Here is a 20,758-nt window from a genome sequence, read left to right as displayed (position 1 = left end):
AATTACCTCACCCTCTGCCAATGTTATGAAAGCTCACCCTTCCTGCCAATTCCCAGTGAGAGGGCAGCTACCCAGTGAATACTCTCAATATGAGTGCTCACATCAAGAGTGGCAGGGTATGTCATAAGTTGCAATGTATGCCCTAAAAGTTCAACACGAGGTGGAAAGAAAAATAGCAACACCAAATATAAGCACTAAAAGAATTATCTAGCTGACCCTGAAGACCTACCACTGAACTGACTTTGCAGAAGGACTTTTCTATGTGACACCACATAAAAGACTACAAATTCAAGCAGCAAACTCTGCTCAGTGAAAGTAAGGAACCTTGACTGGTCTCAAGATAAAGGCAGCATTTGCTGTGTGACATAAAATGCTTCTTATTTCTTTCTAGATTGTACGTTGGTAATATTTGTGCCTCTCCTAAGCAAGTGGCTTGTTTTTAAGTCACAGTGTTTACAAATTGAATAAGTAATTAAGTTTCATATTTTGCCAAGCAGGTAGAAAAAAATACCACATAACCATAACTATCCCTGACTCCATTCATGTCTCTTTTTTCCCTCCCATTTTCCCACCAACTTATAATGTTTATTTAATTATCTTTTAGCTTATATAACCATAAGTCACCTTGACTCTTTCTGGTAACAAGGTAGAGTACAAATGTGTAAATTTTCAGAATGTTTCCAGACCTTTTCAAAAGTATTTACTCAATTAAAAATACATCCTGTAACAGCAGCTTCTGATCAAGAAGCAGCCCACGGTCAGGACTATCTGGTCAAGAATCCTGAAAAAACTACATTTTATATCAGAGAAACAGCACCGGCAATTCATGTTTTTCTGCAGAGACATGAAAATCTGTGGAAACATTAAAGTCCTACCCTCAACTATTTAGCACCTAGTTGGTTCTGGGGAACTACCATCAGAACATAAAAAAATAGTGAGCTAATGACCCAAAACAAAAAAGGAAGAAAAGAAACTCTTAATCCCATCTTTGCTTTCATTCCCTCTCAAATAGTTTTTTTGTAATTCATTATAAATTCAAAATCACATATTTAACTCCCCAGAAAAGGACGACACTCTCATTCAGCTAAACCTAAGTTAAACCATGTCATCATTAGTTTCAGGTTTAGTTGTTCAGATTATTGTAATTAGTGGAAGAGAGATAATTTCAAAATTTTCTTTTCTTTTCACAAATATCTCCCCTTGAGAGAAAGTGTCTCCTGCCTTATAAAATTCAAGTTTTTTCCTACATCTAATCTATCACCTCCTTCTATCCAACTAGACTGACATTTCTCACAAAATGGTTATGACCTTTTGTCATGACATTAATGATAGGTCATTAAATTCAGAGATTTGATTCAATCTTGACCAAAATTTCTTTGGTTCCTCTACTTCTGTATCAGTGAATTTTAATTGTTTTGGTAAACTATAATCTGATTTTATTACTTTCCACAACTCAAAATCCATGACAAATACACGAAGCTCACCCCTTTACTAATCACCAAAAAACAGAACCAGTAAGGAGATGTTCAAACATTGCTTGGGTTTTACATTTTCTCAAAGATTCTCCTCAGAGCCACTATGATCTTGTGAATCCAAGTTAAGTCCAAAAGCTCAGCATTGAAAATTTCTCTCCCACATAATACAACGAATCACCTGATTGGTTTGCATAATTTGAGAAATCTAACCTCAATTCATTTCTGAGGTGACCTCACAGTTTTTCCTTGGACTACTGAAGACCTAGAAACCCAGTCATATGTGCTAAAGCAATTACAGAAGGGATTTATTTATTAAACATTAATCTCCTTGTCATGCAGAATACCTAGAAAATCCCTGATACACTTTTGCCCTGAAACTTCTCTGGTAACAAATTTTTCTAAGTCTCCAAAAACCTTTCCCTCCACAAATCCGATAGGCCTTTCTCAAGTCTTCAATCCCCTTGACCTCTATGCTTCAGTTAGCACTGCTGAAATTCTCTCCTCGCATGGTTTCCCTGGGTGTTCTCTGTGTTCTTCTACAACCTCTTTGTCTCATTTGCTGACTATTCTTTTTGTCTGCCTCCACCCCCTTGGCTGGCAAAAGCTCCTAAAGTTCAAGAACTCAGCTTTCTGCATTTTTCCCTCAGTATTCACCAACATGAAACATACTACTGAACGACATCCACCTTGCACAGGCCCCTCAAAAATCAAAGATCAAGGCTTGACCTCTAAAACTGTGATCTTGTCTTCAGTTGCTAAGTCATCTCAGGATATGACCCCTGATGCCTCAAAGGTAACACTTCAGAAAGTGAGTTCAATTCTTTTCTAGCCTTGCACAGTTTCCCAACATCCCACACTAAACCCCTACTGCTTTATAACTGCATTTATAAAATAGCCCCTAACACTGTCCTCCCCAACTCTAGCTCTGCTGCTCCAGTCCATCCCAGCTATTACTGCCTAAATAATTACTAGTATTTACCCCTGCCAGCACATTGCCATCTATTCAAGAACCTGTGCACTTTCCTATTGTCTACTATATCAAATCAATAATCAAATTCATTGAGACTTCTCCATGGAGGTGCCACCTCAGCCAACCCAGTGTGCTTGGACAAACACAACACATGACTTGCTTACTGTCCTTTCCAAACTTGTGCCTTCAAATATACCTTTCTTCCCACTTGAAATGCAACCCTCACCTGTGTCTGCCAATTTTTGTTTCTCTCTCCCTTATCTAGTTCAAAAAGCAGATCCATCTTCAGCCAGCCCCATATCTTTAGCATCATTCCCTTTATCACTCTATACTTAAGATACTCAATTTGTACCACTTTCCTTGTTTTTAATATGCTACCTTGCAAGTGCTCTCAACTTGTGTCAATGTACACCTTATCTCTCTGCTAGTTTATAACACTCCTTCAAAACAGGGAATATCTTTATATAACAGTATTTTAGTGTTTACATATGAATATTTAGAATATTTTGGTACTACATATAGTATAGTACCAGCAGGTATCTCGTATTAGTTGTTAATTAATAGAGTAGTTAGAATGGCTGGCTGATGCCATAATTCTATACCCAAATCCTACAAAAGCACTACGTACCAAAAGCACTACATACCCAAAGCACTACATACCTAGCCGGGCTGCGGCAGAATAACCGGGGGGTGACGAGCAACTTGTGTACATTGATACAGCAGGAGTGGAAACCGTTTATTGTAGGACAGGAGGGGTATATATACATTCCACACAGCTTATCTTAATTAACATAAACTAGATACAGCAGTCAACCAATAAGGAATCTCCACACTTAATGGCTCGCTGGCGTTACTTCACAAACCACTCCCTCTGGCAAAATGCCAGGTGCCATCCTGACTTGTTTATAGACCCTAACACATTTCCAGCTCTGGTCAAAATGGATCTCATTCTCTTTAATAAAAATTTTTAAATTACTCCATTATAAACCCTTTCTCTTTAAATGGGCTTCATTTCCTTTTTTAAGTTTTCCTTACTAGCTTGTCCACCTACTGGAAGGAAAGGGAATCATTCTTACGTAACCTACTTACTCCTTCCCCATATTTGAATCTTGGCTCTGCAACTTACTTTGCTCAATGCTACTCCCAGAGGCATAATAAAGCACATTCCCAAGGTCAGCACAGGCCTCGGCTTCAGTCCCTAAAGTCCAACAACCTAGAATGTAATTCCACCAGCTGCCCTAAAAGTCAGGAAGCAGCCCACATTTCACTAAAAGATATGAAGGTTATACACATTTATATACATATGCCAATGATACAAAGAGGGGAAAAAAGAGAAGTAGAATTGACTTCCTCTAATTCATAGCATGGTTGAGGGGAAAAGAATAATTCTGCATATTGTTCCCACATTTTTTTCAATGGATAAATAACTGAACTACACAAGATGTTTCATGTGAGGATACTGGCCTGATTGCTCAAGACACTCTCCAAAGGCCCTATAGAAACCCTGCCTTGCATTTGCTCTCTGACTTCTTGTTTGGGGACCAAATCCAAGTACTATTTGGACTTACTACTTCCATCATAAAGCGGAGCTCTGACATTTTCAGGGAAAATGCACTTAGAAAACATAGGTCTAAACTGATCTATCCTAGATCTTTCACTCATAGTTTTCAAGTAAGGCACCACACAGTACAGAACCAATTCACATAAAAGGCCATTCATTGTGTATGCTGTGCAGGTGCTACACCTTTCTGACACAGCATCATAGAGTACTAGAACCAAGAGAAACTAATAAGTAATTGGTAACTATTAGAAGTCAAATGGATATAGATAGGTAATAAATGCATACAGTGGATGTAGAATTTTAAAATGTCAGGGCAAGGCAACAGATTAGCTCCTGAGAATTTTCATCACCATCAATAGTAGAGGTCCTATAAAAGATTGACTTGTGATTTTAAAAAAAATGCTGCAAGTCATTTATTCATAATGACTCTTGGTAAAACCTAGTTATAGATAATATTTTGTTTTGACTGATAGTCTAGAGTAGCTTCGGGGGTGAGGTGGGAAGCATTCAGAACAAGAAATAACATTTTATTATTTCTTCTGTGTTAAAACTGATTGTTGGATTACAACCAAAACTACCAGAACCAAAATTTTAAATTTTGAAATTTTAAAAGGAAACCTAGGATTAAACAAAGCATCAATGAGACTTTTCTATCAATGGGAAAAAAGCACTAGCACAAGGCTACAATATTTAATGAAAGTAAACTTCTGATTTAGAACACAAAGGCCACACCATGCACTGAAAATAAAAGACAATACTGCCAAGGGCATAAGTGTGAAAGTCAAATGCCAGTTGGTATTAGTAATGGAAATATGATCCCATAAAAGAAAGACTCAACAACACTCAAAAGCTTATAAAACACAGGACAATCCTATTGCTTCTTCAATGGCTAACATCATCAGAACATACGTAGATGATAATCTATGCCTTTCCTTCTCTTCATACTTTTCATGACTAAAGAATATAAAATAATCCTTTTATCAAATTCTCTAAAAATGAACAATCTATATCCTTTTGCTTGGTTTTAATTTTTGTACTTGCAATGTCTGTTCTCCTTTCTCTGAGATCTTTCTGTTACTTTCTGTTCTTTATAGAGTGAGCTGCAACATGGTTTTTTACAATGTATACTGGCAACTTGCTGTAATGTGTACTGGTAACTTGCCTGGAAATACCAACCTTCTTAGGACAGAGATATCTAATTAGAGGATTGTAATCAACCCAGGCAATCTGCCTTCACACTACCCAGAGGAAGAGCATGAACTCTGGTGTCAGACAAATCCAGCTCAAATCTTGGCTCTGACATTTGCTAAAGGAATGACCTCAAGAAGTCACTGTTAATTAACCTCATCAAAGCCAACTTAAAAAATAAAATAAAATAAATTTCATAATTATAATAATAATAATAGTAGTAATAATAATGATCCTTCATCGTGTTCTCATACAGATTCAAAGGGAGAATAAATTTCAGCACGTACAACATAAACCCTAGCCAGAATAAATCCTTCCTAATTTTGTAGTATTAATAGTACAGGTTAGAGTACCCCTTGTAACCTTAAACATTCTCATTCATAAGATGGAAATAACACTAACCATATAAGATTGTTACCAAGATGAATTGATACAATGTCAGTGAAAATACTCTTTAAAAGTATAGCTATACACAATGTAAGGCAATGTTACTCAATCCAGTTTAAATAGAGTGTTTTCTGGATTCCATAACTAAAGACAACATGTAATGTTTGGTCTAACTTTGTACGACTTGATAGAAACTGCCGTGATGATTGCGATATAGTTGAATGTTCCCATTTTCCAGTAGAGTAGAAGAGTCACCTGCTAGGGGGAAAAATACAAGTCTCCAAAGCAAAGGATCCTCTGATAATACAATGCAAAGCATCCACCAGCTGGCAAGTGAGAAAACATCTTCCTTTACTTCATGTCCAGTGCTTTTCAGGATTCGGTCTTCTGACCACATGCAAGAGAATCCACAGAGAATGCTTTTATAAAACACTCCTAGGCTCCACCCCAAGTCACTTACACACAATCTCTGGTAGTGAGGCTCAGAAATTTGAATATTAACAAGACCTCCAAGTAATTCTGATGCTCATTTAAGCTTGAAAATTGTTGCTTCGATGTTTTGTTGAGAAAAGTCACAACTATCATAGCTAGCATGTGTCACTTATGGGAAAGTGTTTACCAGAAAACAAAGAAGGAAATGTCTGGAGAATAAGAAATTTAATCTAAGTACAAATTTTGAAATAGAGTAGACAAAGTTCAAAGAAATCAATATTTAACTTTTCCTTTAAATACATCTTTTCAATGACATCTCATAGAGTAATATAAGAATTGTTTTATACAACTGGCCATTATGGTGCACTCAGGTTTCTCTAGTGCTCCAGATACTGACTTCACTTCTCTTGACACTTGCCCAATTGCCTGAGCCTGCAGGACAAGCAGGGGGGAACAATCAGCGTACTCCATGTTCTGATGCTACACCCAGACCCAGCCTCCACTGAACTTGCCTGAAATACCTCCACCCATCTTTTTAAGGTTACGTACACCTGAGAGGATTGTAATCAACATAGGCAATCTGCCTCCATGCTTCCCAGGTAAGTCTGGGGGTGGTGGCAGGGTGACAACACCCAGCCACACTCACACCAGTTCTTTCAGCCTGAAAGGTTACCAGGAGGGAAATAAGATGGGCCCACAAATAATGTATTATGCCAAGGAAGTCTCATTTCCCTTTCATTAAATGACTACATCACTTATGTTGAGTTTAGGAAAATATCTAGCCCTACTCCCTTACTACTTAGCAGACTTTATGCTGAATCCTTGACACAGGGCTTAAGGCTTTTGTCCAGCATGGAGTACAGAGAAAATGACATCTGTATGTCACACTGAAACCCTGCCCAGCTACCCAAGAACTGCTGAGATTGATTTCTCAACACATCTATAACCCACTACTGTAGCTGGAACACACTCTAAGAAATATTATTCTCTGACTAAACAATGGGATGACCATATGGCCCCTCTGGGGACATCATTCAGTTAGCTCTCAGGAAAAAAAAAATCAGAAATTTAGCAGATAGTTACCCGAAGTGACTAAAGCAGAGAACACTAGAAAACCAGGGGTGACTAAAGGACAACATAAAATTGGAAACAAGAGGTAAAATTCAAAGCATAAGACTATAGATATATAGAAGAAGAAGAAGAAGAAGAAGAAGAAGAAGAAGAAGAAGAAGAAGAAGAAGAGGAGGAGGAGGAGGAGGAGGAGGAGGAGGAGGAGGAGGAGGAGGAGGAGGAGGAGGAGGAGGAGGAGGAAGAGGAGGAAGAGGAAGAAGAAGAAGAAGAAGAAGAAGAAGAAGAAGAAGAAAGAGGAACAGATGCACTGGTGAGAGCAAAGGGGTTCTGAGACGGGGACACACTACCGTGTCATCATGGCAGTTAAATGCAAAGGATCGGAAAGACATAAACACACAGCTTTGACTGATGAGCCAAGATCAGCTTGAAGGAAGAATTCACTTTTTTATCTAACATTGTTAGCCATGAATTGGAGGAAGATAAATAAACAGAATATAGCTTATAAAAACGTCAAGTTACCCAAAGCTGAGAGATGTTATAATTCTTTCTTATTTTTAAGAGCTGTTATGTAGAAAAAGGATTAATTGTATTATCAAGTGCATAACTGAAACCAAAGGGTCAAAAATCACAGAAACGCTAACTTTGATTCAATGTACTGAAAGGAGTTTTAGCAATTAAAGCCATCCACAAATGGAATGGAGCATTGTGCAAAGCAATGAACTCTTTGGTCCTTGGAGTATAAATTATGATCATCAGTCAAAAAAACCATAGCAAGGATTTCTACTTTGGTAAAAGAGAGATTAGCTGGTCTTTATACTTCTTTAGCACTCAGATTCTGTGGGGAAAAAAAATACTTCTGGTAGAAACCAAGCCTTTCTACCATTAAAGGAGTCGTAATGAACTGGCAAAGAGTATAACATCTAAAATGAACTCAGTCTAAATTACAAGTACAAGACTTTTATTTCCATTCTGGGAAATATAACTGATAGAGGCTTATTTTTACCTATGACATCATACTACTACTAGCACTGCTCCTGTTACCCTTATCACTGTGGGTTGTTTCCAACCAAAGTTTATAGACTTTGGAAGTCAAGACAATATTTTTTTTAAATATATATAACTGTATTCCTAAAATCCGACTGCCGAGAAAATTCTAAGATGATCGTTAATCCTCCTCATGTAGCATAATGGGGAACTAAAAGGAAGAGGGATCTGTAGCAAGAGGACTATAAAAAGCTCACTTAGGTCTGAAAGGATGACACCGTGGACCAGCCTGAGATCAGCTTACATTGAACCTTGCAGGGTAGTTCCCAGGACCTGGAACACATGCAAAACCAGTGGAAATTTTGTAGAAGGAAAGGAATCAAAATTTCATACCCAATTTGATTTGGTCTCCCAATTCCTGTCAATAGCAATAAATTCTTAACAGGTACAATTTGGTGATCTCCAGCCCTGAGTCTTAAGAAAGAAAGTAGGGGTCATATAACAATAACATTGACTCAAATGCCACTCCCAACTGCCTAACATTTGCTTCCCTGGAAATCAGAGTAATGAGGCCTTCAAGTTGCACCTAGGAGAGAATGGCCTTCACATGCCCTTCTGCCAAGATTCTGTTGGCTTCTCACCTACAAAGGCCAAGACGTTCAAAGCAAGTGAGGTAGCCCTAGTCTGGCCCTGTGAGACTCTGATGACAAGAAAGAGAAGCTCCTCTGTGAGTCAAATGTCAGGCCTGCACACACTGCAGCTATCATGTCCTTCCAGCCAAGAAATATCATCATGACAGAGCATACGAAGATGGCAATGGGGTTTTCTCTCAAGTGCCTCTTAAGATCTTCCCTGAGGGTCAGGGAAGGAGGGAGAGGAAGAATGAGGACTGTAATGATGTTCCTAAGTAGAAAACAAATCAGCAGAGCTAAGGTCCTTGTTGTTGCATTGAAACAAACGGTTGCAGGGTTTCATAAAAGACAAACAGTGCCTGACCTTTGGGGGAATGCATAATAGATACTTGGTTACTGTTTTCATAATAAACTTTGCTCATCAAATTTTTATAAACTAATTTAGTGTATTTGACATTGTCTTTAAATGTCATCGGCTTTAAATATAATGACTGCTTTTACTTTGCACATTAGGAATAGTCACAAGTCACAGGTATCCCACACATCAGTACATAGTCCCATGGTTTTGAGCCAGTCAAAAATCAGCCTTCAGGGCTACCCATTTTCCTAATACAGAACCCTGTCCACTTGTCATACACTATTTATTTTCTGGCTTTCCACAGAAACTACTTGTAATTTTATCAGATCATTTTCATTTCATCATCTTTCCATTCCTTTCTTGCTCAAATTCCAAACCAAACTTCTCAAAAAATTTTAATAGATTTTATTAAAAAGAAGCAAATTCTCTTTATAAGAATCTATCCCCATGAGCAATAACTAAAGTCATAAAAAATAAAAGAAAGTAATAGTTTGCCTCATGATGTCATCTCATTCAAAAAATTAGAAAAAAAGCAAAAAATTAGAAAGAGCAAGAAAGTCAGTGAATGGCCCTTGTTTCAGTCACTGATATTGCATACTGTTCAGGACAAACCAATGGTTCATATTTCATTGGCAATTCTAAGATATCTCAATATTTAACACAGCATAGAATCCCTTAAAATTATTTTGAAAGAGAAAGAATCAAATACTGAACCCACTGTATATCAGATACATACAACACCAAATAGAGCATACATTTCATATCAAAGAGACAAGTTCCATAACACATGCTACTTAAGTGAAACATTAAACATCAGTCATCATTTCTCAGATCAAAATTTTATATTCTAATCCACAAGAGAAAATGTAGACCACATCACTGTCCATTTTATTTTTTTAATTGTTTTTCATAGAAGAACATAACATAAATCTGGAAGAGACTTCAGAATTTGAGCACCTTGAGTCCAAACCCAAGGAGAAAACTAGGGCTCATTTTTGCCATACCAGTTGCAGGATGTTGTGAAACTACTTACTGCAAGTCTGGCATCCCAGGGCTCCTGGTTTCCACCCTAGTGCTTTCTTCTTCTTATGCTTTCCTTTAAACCAAATTTTGATGCACTCTTCTCACCTGATCACTCAACAACATTGTATTAAATATGAACCTGAACTGGGACCCCTTTGCAGTTTTAAGTAAGAGCCCTGAGCTATGCTATGACCCCCGGCCCACTGTAAGACCTGCAATGCCAAACACAGTTCTAGTCTCTCCCTTGTGCTCAGCACTTACTGTCTCATTCTAAACGAAGTTCAGCGTTCAAACAACAATCAGGAAACAAAATTTGAGTTGGGAGAGATTCCTGTTCTGCCTAAAATATCTCTACTCTTCCTCATTTAAATATCCAGCTCCTAATACAATATCAAATTTATATTTTTTCCTTCTTACATCCATTCAGTTTCTACTTCCCTGTAAGAGACATTATCAACTATAAAAAGAGGGCAACATAATAATTTTACATAAAACTATTACATGTACATTTTCAAGTAGTAAATGTCTTTTTATTTATATTGCAAAATGACTGTTAAAAATAAATCTTGATCCAAATCTCACACTTTATACAAACATTAACTTGAAACTGATCATAGATTAAAATGTAAAACTAAAAGATTTTTATAAGATAATAGAAGAAAAAGTCTTCAGGACCAGCATTTTTTCATATGATTAAAACAAACAAACAAACAAAAACATGATCCATAAAGAAAAAATAAATAAATTAGACTTCACCAAAACTTAAAACTTTTGCTTTGTGAAAGACCCTTTTATGGGACTGTAAAGATAAGCCAGAAAAATGAATGGAATCACAGTCCTATTTTAACATTCACAAGACTAACTTGAAATGGATTAAAGACTTACATATGAGACCTGAAACCTGAAACTCCTAGAAGAAAACATAAGGAAAAGGCTCCTTCACATTGGACTTGGCAGTAATATTTTGGATATGCACCAAAATCCAAGCCAAAAAAGCAAAAATAAATGAGATTATATCAAACTAAAAGGCTTCTGCACAGCAAAGAACATTATCAACAAAATGAAAAAGCAACCTATGAAATGGGAGAAAATATTTGCAAGCCATATAACTGATGTGCAGTAAGATCCAAAATATATAAGGAACTCATTCAACTCAGTAGCAAATAAAGAAATAGAAAAAGGACCTGAATTAGACACTCTCAAAAGAAGACATACATGTAGCCAATAGGCATATGAAAAATTTGATGTACTTACATCATTAGAGGAATAAAAATTGAAATCATAAGGAGGAGCTGGGGTTGTAGCTCAGTGGTAGAGTACTTGCATCACATGTGTGAGGTACTGGGTTCAATTCTCAGCACCACATAAAAATAAATAAATAAAATAAAGGCATAAAAGAAACTAATTTTAAAAACCACAATGAGAATGACTATTATCAAAAAGACAAGAGAGAAAGAATTGGCAAGGATATGGCCAAAGGGAACCCATGTACATCATTGGTGAGAATGTAAATTGGTAAACCCCTTATGGAAAACAGTATGTAGTTTTCTCATAAAATTAAAACACCACAGTATCCAAAATGCCACTTCTGTATATCTAAAGGAAACAAAATTAGTATATTGAAGGATTAATTACACTCAAGTTTGCAACATTAGTCATAATAGCCAAAGCATCTGAGAATAGATGAATGGACAAACAGTGGCACACACACACACACACACACACACACACACACACACACAGGATCCATACAGCAGAGTCTACTCTGCCATAAAAGAAAGGGAAATCCTGCCAATTGGGACAACATGAATGAACCTTGAGGACATATGCTAAGTGAAATAAGTCAGATGGAGAAAAATGAATCTTTATCAACTTGCTGATATGTGAAACCTAAACGCTGAACTTGTAGAAGCAAAGTTGTTACCAGAGGCTGAGGGGTAGAGGAAATGAAAAGGTGACAGGTTGGTCAAAGGGTACAAACTTTCAGGTATAAAGATCTTAAATGCTCTCACCAAAAAAAAAAAAAAGTAGTAACTAAGTGAGGTGATAGAAATGCTAACTAACTTGATTGTGGCAATCATTTCACAATATGTGTATATAAAATCATCATGCTATACCCCTTAAATTTTTATAATTTTATTTGTAAATTATACCTCAATAAAGCTGGGGGAAGAAAGATAAGCTATAAATAGAAGAAAATACTTGCAAATCACATATCTGACAAAGACCTTGGGCGGGGGTGGGGGACTGGGGTTGTGGCTCAGTGGTAAAGTATGTGCCTTGCACATGTGGGGCACTGGGTTCAGTCCTCAACACCACATAAAAATGAATGAAGATATTTTGTCCATCTACAACTAAAAAAAAAAAAGAACTTGTATCTTGAATACATACTCCAAACTTAACAGTTAAAAGAAAAATCCCACTAGAAAATGAGTTAAAAACTACAAAAAGATAATTCACCAAAGAGGATATAAATAAGATGGTAAGTAAGATTTGAAAAAGATATGCAAGGCAGGTGTGATGGCACATGCTTATAATCCCAGTGGCTTGGGAGGCTGAGGCAGGAGGATCATAAATTCAAAACCAACCTCCACAAGTATGAGCCACTAAGCAACTCAGTGAGACCCTGTCTCCAAATAAAATACAAAATAGGACTGGGGATGTGGCTCAGTGGTTGAGGGCCCCTGAGTTCAATCCATGGTAACAAACACAAAAAAAAGATATTCAACAGCATTAGCCATTAGCAAAATGCAAGTTAGAACTAACACAAGATCATCACTACCAACTATTGGAACAGCTAAAAAAAAAATTTAAAAAGTGAATAATACCAAATGCTAGTGAGAATACAAAGGAAACTGGATCCCTCATATATTTCTGGTGGGAAGTAAAATAAGAGAACAACTTTGAAAAAGAGTTGGTAATTTATTTAAAAATTAAACATACATTTACCATAGGATCCAGAAATTATATTTCATTTATCCCAGAGAAATGAAAACTACTATTTGAAAGCCTATAAACAGTTGGTCACAGCACCTTTATTTCTAATAGCCCAAAACTTGAAACAACCAAAATGTCTCTTAATAGGTAAATGTTAAACAAACTAGTGCACACACACCATGGAACACTACTCAACAAAAACAAACCAAAAAGTCATTTACAACAACCTACATGAATCTCAAGGGTGTAATACCGAGTGAAAAAAAAAAAAAAGCCAATCTAAAAAGTTCACATACTACATTATTACTACATTATTTCGCTTATACAGCATTTGTGAAATGACAAAATTATAGAGATGGAAATAGATTAGTAGTTACCAGAGTTGTGGATGATCTAAAAGGAGGAAGTGTAACTATAAAGAAATAACCCAAAGATATCTTTGTGGTGATAGAACTATTCCGCACCTTAACTGTGGTGTTGGTGGTTAAATGAATCTGAACTTGATAAAATGACATGGAACAATATGCACACACTGTACAAATGTCAACTTCCTGATTTTTATATTACACTCTAGTTACCTCTGATGCAACCATCAGAGAAACAGAGAGAAAGGTACATGAGACTTCTCTGTACTATCTTACAACCACCTGCAAATCTAATTTTTCAAAATAAAAAGTTGAAAAAAAATATTCCATGCCAGTTGGCACTGCTGCAGGATTATTTCAGACCAGTTGCCACATTCTCTGCCCTTGGTAGGTCCCCCATCTGCACTTGGAGCTTGCTCTTGGAAATTTTAGTTCCTCCATGGCTCTTCAGTTTGCTTTTTTACTGTCCTTAGTTTCAGGAGAGTCTGGCAGCCACATCCTCGTGGATCTGACTGAGGTAAACCCGCACTCTCAACCTCATTGAGCAACATGGCTTCTGAAAGATGGAAAAATCCTTTCACTCTTCTCAGGTTCTACTGCTGGTGGGAGATGGTTACCATTGTGGTAAACTCAAGTCATTATGCAAGAATTAGGAAGCCGCAGCCCAACATAGGAAGGAAACCGTGGTGTGGTAGAGAAAACACTGGCTTCTCGGTGCTAGAGGCCCAAGTTAACTGTTTGTGCCACATGGCCCAAGTGACTTTTCCCTGAGTTGTTTCACTGAGTTGTAGAGATTTAACAAGGTAATTTGTGATGCGTCTATCTGCTAGAAATACCACAGGTCTCAAAACACCAGAGAAAGAAGAGCTAATTTTCTGATGGTAACCTTGAAACCCTGAAAGATACCAAACCAGTTCTAGAATGTATGCCACACTTAACCACCCCCTTGTCCTCATTTTAAAGAAAATGACGATAACCAATTTGAACAACTCCCCAATGGCACAGAAATTTTTCAGGAAGTATTGTAGAAAGAAAGTGACAAACCTTTCCAAGGCACCAAGCCAACCACATCTTCAGTTTAAATGACCCTTTGCTCAAGACAAAATAGTTCTTTGAGAGGGGGGAAAAAAAGTGTGTGTGTGTGTTCTGTTATTTGGATTTATCTTCCCTATTCATTTGATTCATTCACATATTCACTCTGGTGACAGCTCAGGGCAACTGGGAACTGGCAACAATTAAAGCAAACACATTTCCTGTGCCTACATCCTTTGGGGCCCCTCCTGCTGTTGCAATGAAAGAATTTAAAAGATTTTTTTTTTCAGGCAAGGAAGGAAGCAAAAAGACCCTAGGACTGTGAATAAGCTGAGACCATTTCTCCAAAGGAATCAAGGAAAAAGACAATAAAAGGGTCACTTGGTCACTTGGGAGTAAAGAAACAGACTCTCCAGCAACCTACTTTGGAGTTTTTGTTTTCATTTATTTCCTCTGTCTTATTTGTGACTATTGAAAAAAAGAAAGAAAGAAAGAACTCTTTTTCTGGTAACTTTTTTTTTTTAACTGACCTGACTAATTTATCTAGTTTCATATGACCTATACTCATTTAGAGTAAAATAATATAAGAGCTGGAACAAAAGAAAAATTAGAGATTATCCATACCAATTCCTCATTCCATGGCTTATTAAAGTGAAGCCCAAACACTTTCAATGAAGCTCCCAACATATGAGCTGGTAAATGTCACAGCTGACTGGAACTATACCTTGGCAAGGTTTTGTGTGCTCTACTACAGGACCACCTTCATCTCTTTCAGGCTGGAAAAAATTCTCCAGGACTTGACCTTCTGACGACATTAACTACATCTGGGAACTTAACTTCTGAAACTGAAATTACGTAGGAATGCTATGTGTGGGAACACTCCAATTCTTATCAAACACTTTGCTCTAATTAATTCTTCATGAGTAAAATAGACTCAGAGCATAACTTACTCCATTTTTAATGAATAATCTTAAGTGGTACATATGTACATTGAAAGTTTATTTCAGTCAGTAGGCTAAGCACTTCATATTGATTATGGTATTTAATAATCATAATAATCCCATGAGTTAGGTATTATTACCCCATTTTTCACATGAGGAAACTAAGATTTAAACAAGTCAGTAAACTAGTTCAAGGCCATACATCTAATTCAGGTCAATCTTATTCCAGTATGCAATACGTAACCAGTATGTTTTTCAGAGCTACCCTTTTTAAGTACTTGGCTACTCTTTCAAAATTTTATGCTAATATTTTCTCTATCAATACAAAGAATTATCAAGTGTTCAATCCAATATTCGGTTTAAGGAGAAAATGGAGTTTAGACAAAGTCCCCCAATATAAATAATTTAAACACTGTGCATTACCTTGTGGGGGACTCTATCAAGAACAATCATAAGACTAACCCTTTCTGGCAGTGATCTAGAGAGGAAGAAGTTGACACACTGCCTCACAGACCCAGAACTCACAGGGTGCTATGGAGAAGAAGTTGTTCACTATACAAACTGGTAACCAGCATCAGTACCCACATGTTCCAATGGAAAAATCTTTATTAGGAATCTCTTAATAAATGTATCTGTGTGAGAAGTGTGTAGATTATAAAAATATACAGTTTTTCTCCCAGTTTATTTCTCCATTTACTGAACATATTTATGTAAATCATATAACAGGCCTTTATAAGAAGAAACAAGGAAATTATAAAAGTGAGACCTCAATAATAGGATTTATACCATTATACCATTTATACCATTTAATTTATACCATTTAATTTATACCATTATCTTGCATATCTCAAAGACTTTAAAGTTTGTAACATCGAATATTGGCAACAAATTATGTAAGGTTACTACCAATAAATTTATTTTATAATAAAAAGAAAATTAGGGCTGGGGTGGTGGCTTAGTGGTAGAATGCTCACCTAGCATGTGTGAGGCAGTGGGTTCCATCCCAGCACCACATAAAAATAAAAATAAAGGTATTGTGTTCACTTACAACTTTTCATATATGGAAGAAGAAGAAAGAAGGAGGAGGGGGGGAGGGGAACCTTTTGAACTTTTAACCAGATTTTCATTCTGTGGACTAAAACTATTTATGAACCAAACTACATGAGCTCAAAAAAAAAGATACCCAGTCTTTTGATACTTGCCCACTACAAGAATTAGGGTGTTCAGGAATAGTCTCCTCACAAGTTAAGCAAGCAACTGTTTTACTTTTTCTGCATTCCTATCCCTTTTATTTTAAATTCTACTTCTAAAAATGCAGAAATACTGGCACATAAACTGGTTGCATTGTTCCCTGCAACAGAGAAAAGCAATACAAGCATCTTTACCTGATCTACCAAACATATAAAGATGGATCAAGTGCAATGAGCCAGCTGTGGTTCTTGAGTGGCTAATTCACTTATCTATAGTTCTTCATCTAGACAGTTAATCATTATATCTACCTCACAGGGTTATGAGGATTAAATGAGCCATTTCTTATCAAACCCTCAGAACAGTACTCAGAGAACACTACCTATTGTTATTGTGCTGTTGGTAGAAATGATGATGATTATTATTAGAATAATCACAAAATGGGAGTAACATTACTTATATAATTGATCATGGTATTTAAGGCCTGTCAAAAAGAACAGCTCTGAATTAACTATTCTAAACTGAAATTATTACTTTTGCTGCATTCTCCCAAATTAAAGTTGTTCACATCAATTTTTGACATTTCTATGTCTAGTAGTTAATTCACCAATCATATGATGGTATCCCTATAGTCTCTCTGAGAGCTATAGTAAGATGGTCTTTCTTCCAGACAAGAGCCCAGATTTGCAGTTCAACTTTTTTCAAGAAATGAACAATCTTACCACTTGCCTAATAAGAGGCCCCCTAGTAAAATGGTGTAGCACATGCTCATCAGAGCCAAGAAGATCTGTATTTGAATCCTGCCACTGGGCATCAATATGGTTTTGTGAAATTCACTTTCTCCATCTGGCATCTTCCTTCCTGGGTTGTTGGGAGGATGAACAAAGATAATGTATTTAATGTGCTCTGTATTTGACAACCACAACCATAGCCATCATCAACCACTCTAGGGAAAATGCTCTCAAGCAGCAGCAGAATATGAGCTTTTCTACACTCACCTCCTGAATGACAGAAGTGAAATTAGAGAAGATCCTCTAATGTAGGTCCTGTAAAAATGCATTCCTGGGTAAAGTAGAACCACTGGAAGATGAAACATAATCATCCCTCAGTATCTAGGGGAATTGGTTCCAGAACCTCCCACAGATGCCAAATCCATGGAAGCACGAGACCCTTTTATAAAATGACACAGTATTTGCATATAACCAACAAGCATCCTCTCCTATACTTTAATCATCTCTAGACTACTTATAATAGCTAATGCAAAAGCTATGTAAGATATTGTTATACTGTATTGTTTAAAGAATGACCCCCCAAAAAATTGATACATGTTTAATACAGATGTGATTGTTTCCTGAACATTTTCCATCTGCTGATGGTTGAATCTGTGGATGCAGAACACACAGGTATGGAGGGCCCAGTGCACTTGTGTTTAGTTGATTCACCTCCCCACAGCATGACAAGCAGCATGAGAGAGTAGAGAGAACATGGACTCTGGAATCAGACAAAGTCTGATCTGAGTTGCAGAATTCCTAGCTGTATGACCCTGAGGAAGTAGCATGAACTGGTTTTCCTTATCATTAAATAGACAAAATGATACCATTAAGTGATAGTTGCAATAATGAAATGTTTATGAGGGTTAAATAAAATAAGGCAGGTGGAGTTCCCTTGCAGACTGCCAAACACGAAGGGCACCCAACAAATGGCAGCCCCCTTAAATGCATTTTTTTATGTTATTGCATAGCTGTAAAACTTTGATTGAGAGCATTATCTTCTATTATTCTTATTGACCTTATCTGAAGCCTCAAGTGAAACAATCCTTTTAGAATGTAATACTAATAAAATCTTTACTTCTCTTTAGTATGCTTTTCCTTTTCTGATAAGAAATCTGTAACTGATTATCTCTCTTTTTATCTTGGCTGCCAGGAGGCTCAGAAACAAATTAAAGACAACTCTAGGAACAAAATTGATCCTAGTGATTCTGCACATTGTGTGGCCCCCCTAGTTGTGATTTCTATTTTGCTCCTTCATTTGTTATTACAAGATACAGCAAAACCTTTGTAGATGTATGAATCTATTAACTCGAAACTAATTAAATCAGCCTCAGAGAAGATACCAATTGTATTCACAGTCCCAGATTTGAGATGTTCAAGTCCTATTTTTCTCACACTTGTCCTGCTCCTTGGGCAATTCATTCACCTTTTAGATCTATATTCTTTCATGTAAGGTAGAAATAAATATCACTGAAGACCTCTGAGATAATTTATGTGCAAGCATGCTTTGTAACATGTCAAATGCTATATATAGGCCAAACCTTAATATTTTTATAATCAGAGAAGAAGAATTTTCAAACAAGTAAAGGTATAGACAGACACATAAATTGTTATGGTGCTGCACTGAGGCCCCCTGCAGGCAGATATGGAAGATGTGTAGTGAGGGGGGCCAGAAGCAGCCACCTCACCACTTTAGGCTCTCTAGAAAGTTCCAGCAAGACTCCTTAAAAGACAAGGCATGACGAACATGAATGTAAACTTTTCAAGGGACAATCCCAATCCAGTAAATATCTTGAACAAATCTGTTGTCTGGCCTTTCCTCTACACTGATCTGCTTGGAAGAAAGTGCCAATGAAACCATGGTTTGTTCCCCAATGAGCCTGCAGCTTCACCCCTCGCTCTCACCAGATTCATCCTAGGAACTGTGGGTAGGGGCATATAACACGGGAATCCAAAGTCACACCTTAATCCCCTACCAATGACAGTGGATAAACTGCTACATCCCAAAGTACTCATGTACTATTAACATGAACCAGAGGAGGATTTTTTTTTTCAAGTTAAATTTGGGCTAGAACCAAGCTTCTCTTAATAGTACAGTAGGTGTTTCTCCATTTTTAGAATAATTTTCAGACTTATTCCAAGAATTCAGATGTTCTTACAGAATATCTTAAGTCTTTTATTTCAAAAACCCATTGCCTTCACTAACAGCTTAGTGTATAGCAGCTGCCTTCCCATGAAGAAGAAAAAGAAGAAAACTGCTGGTATGCTGGAAAGACAATGAGGTAGGAGTCAGGGTTGAAAGGCCCAGTTCTGCTCTTTGCTAATGCGTGAGTGTAATCAAGTGGCTTACTGATAATAACTAGTACACACCAAGCCTAATCCTTTGCCAGTGCCCTTTGAAGGCATTAAAATTCACTTAAAACGTAGGACAACCTGACAAGGCACGTAGCTGTCTCACCTCATTTTATTGATTACAAGAACTGAGACTTAGAATAACCAAGTACTTTGCCCACCATCAAGAGCTAGGGAGTAAGGCACGTACGTAGGAGCTGAAGTCAAACTACCATTCAAGCCCATGGTTTTAACCACTGTTAAGATATTGCTTCCATAAATCTTGCTGCCTACATTTATTATAAAAAAAAGGAAGAGTTAATACTGGCTTAGATTTCTCATAAGGCTGTTAAGAAGATCAAACACAATCACAGAGGTGACAGCCTTTATAAGTCCAAACTACTACACAAATGTTTTGAGTCCCTGCTGAAGTCCGTGTGAATTTTCCTAATGCCAGCTATTTGATAGGCAAGGATAAGAAATGAAATACACCAAAAAGAAATGGCTTCCACATATTCTGGATTTAGAAAAGAAACAACCGCTGAGTGCTGCGGCCCATGCCTGTAATCCCAGAAACAGGGGAGACTGAGGTAAGAGGATCACAAGTCCAAGCCTAGTCTCAGCCACTTAGTGAGTCCCTGTCTCCAAATCAAAAATAAAATAAGGGCTAGGGATGTAGCTCAGTAGTTGAGCATTCTTGGATTCAATCCCCAGTATCACACACACAAAAAAAGAAGAGCATAAAAAGACTTCTGAAAGACATCTGTGAAAATGAGTGACTGCTGGAATAAGAGCAGCCACGGCCAAACTGATGAGCAACGGGAAAAGCCCGTTCAGAATCTGCCCACGCCCTTCAGAAAGACACAACTGTCACCTAAACTGCTGGAATTTCAAATACGTGGAAGCTATTACACGGCTATGCTCATCCATCTCCACGGCAACACACTTTCAAAGAGTCTTCTCTAGGACTCAGTTGACTTTAGACCAATCAAGTGGAAAACAACTATTCATAGCTATAATTTTCTAATTTTGAATATACCAAGCTTTGGAGAAATGAATAATGGAACCCTCCAGGATTTGATTGCACACTATCAAATGTTCCCCATTTTTAGT

The 20,758-nt window shown here is 37.1% G+C and overlaps 1 protein-coding gene across 9 annotated transcripts in view; it reads right to left on the bottom strand.

Annotated features, from left to right (window-relative positions):
• The window catches only part of SLC4A4 (solute carrier family 4 member 4), a gene marked incomplete at its 5' end in the record, with an annotated part of 343,701 nt that overhangs the window by 243,829 nt on the left and 79,114 nt on the right, over positions 1-20,758 (bottom strand). The window lies entirely within an intron of this gene.

Source organism: Spermophilus citellus, assembly GCF_964194105.1.
Source record: "Spermophilus citellus genome assembly, chromosome: 8".
NCBI classification, from domain to species: domain Eukaryota; kingdom Metazoa; phylum Chordata; class Mammalia; order Rodentia; family Sciuridae; genus Spermophilus; species Spermophilus citellus.
Note: the sequence above shows the minus strand (reverse complement) of the source record. Positions and strands in the feature narration are given on the sequence as shown.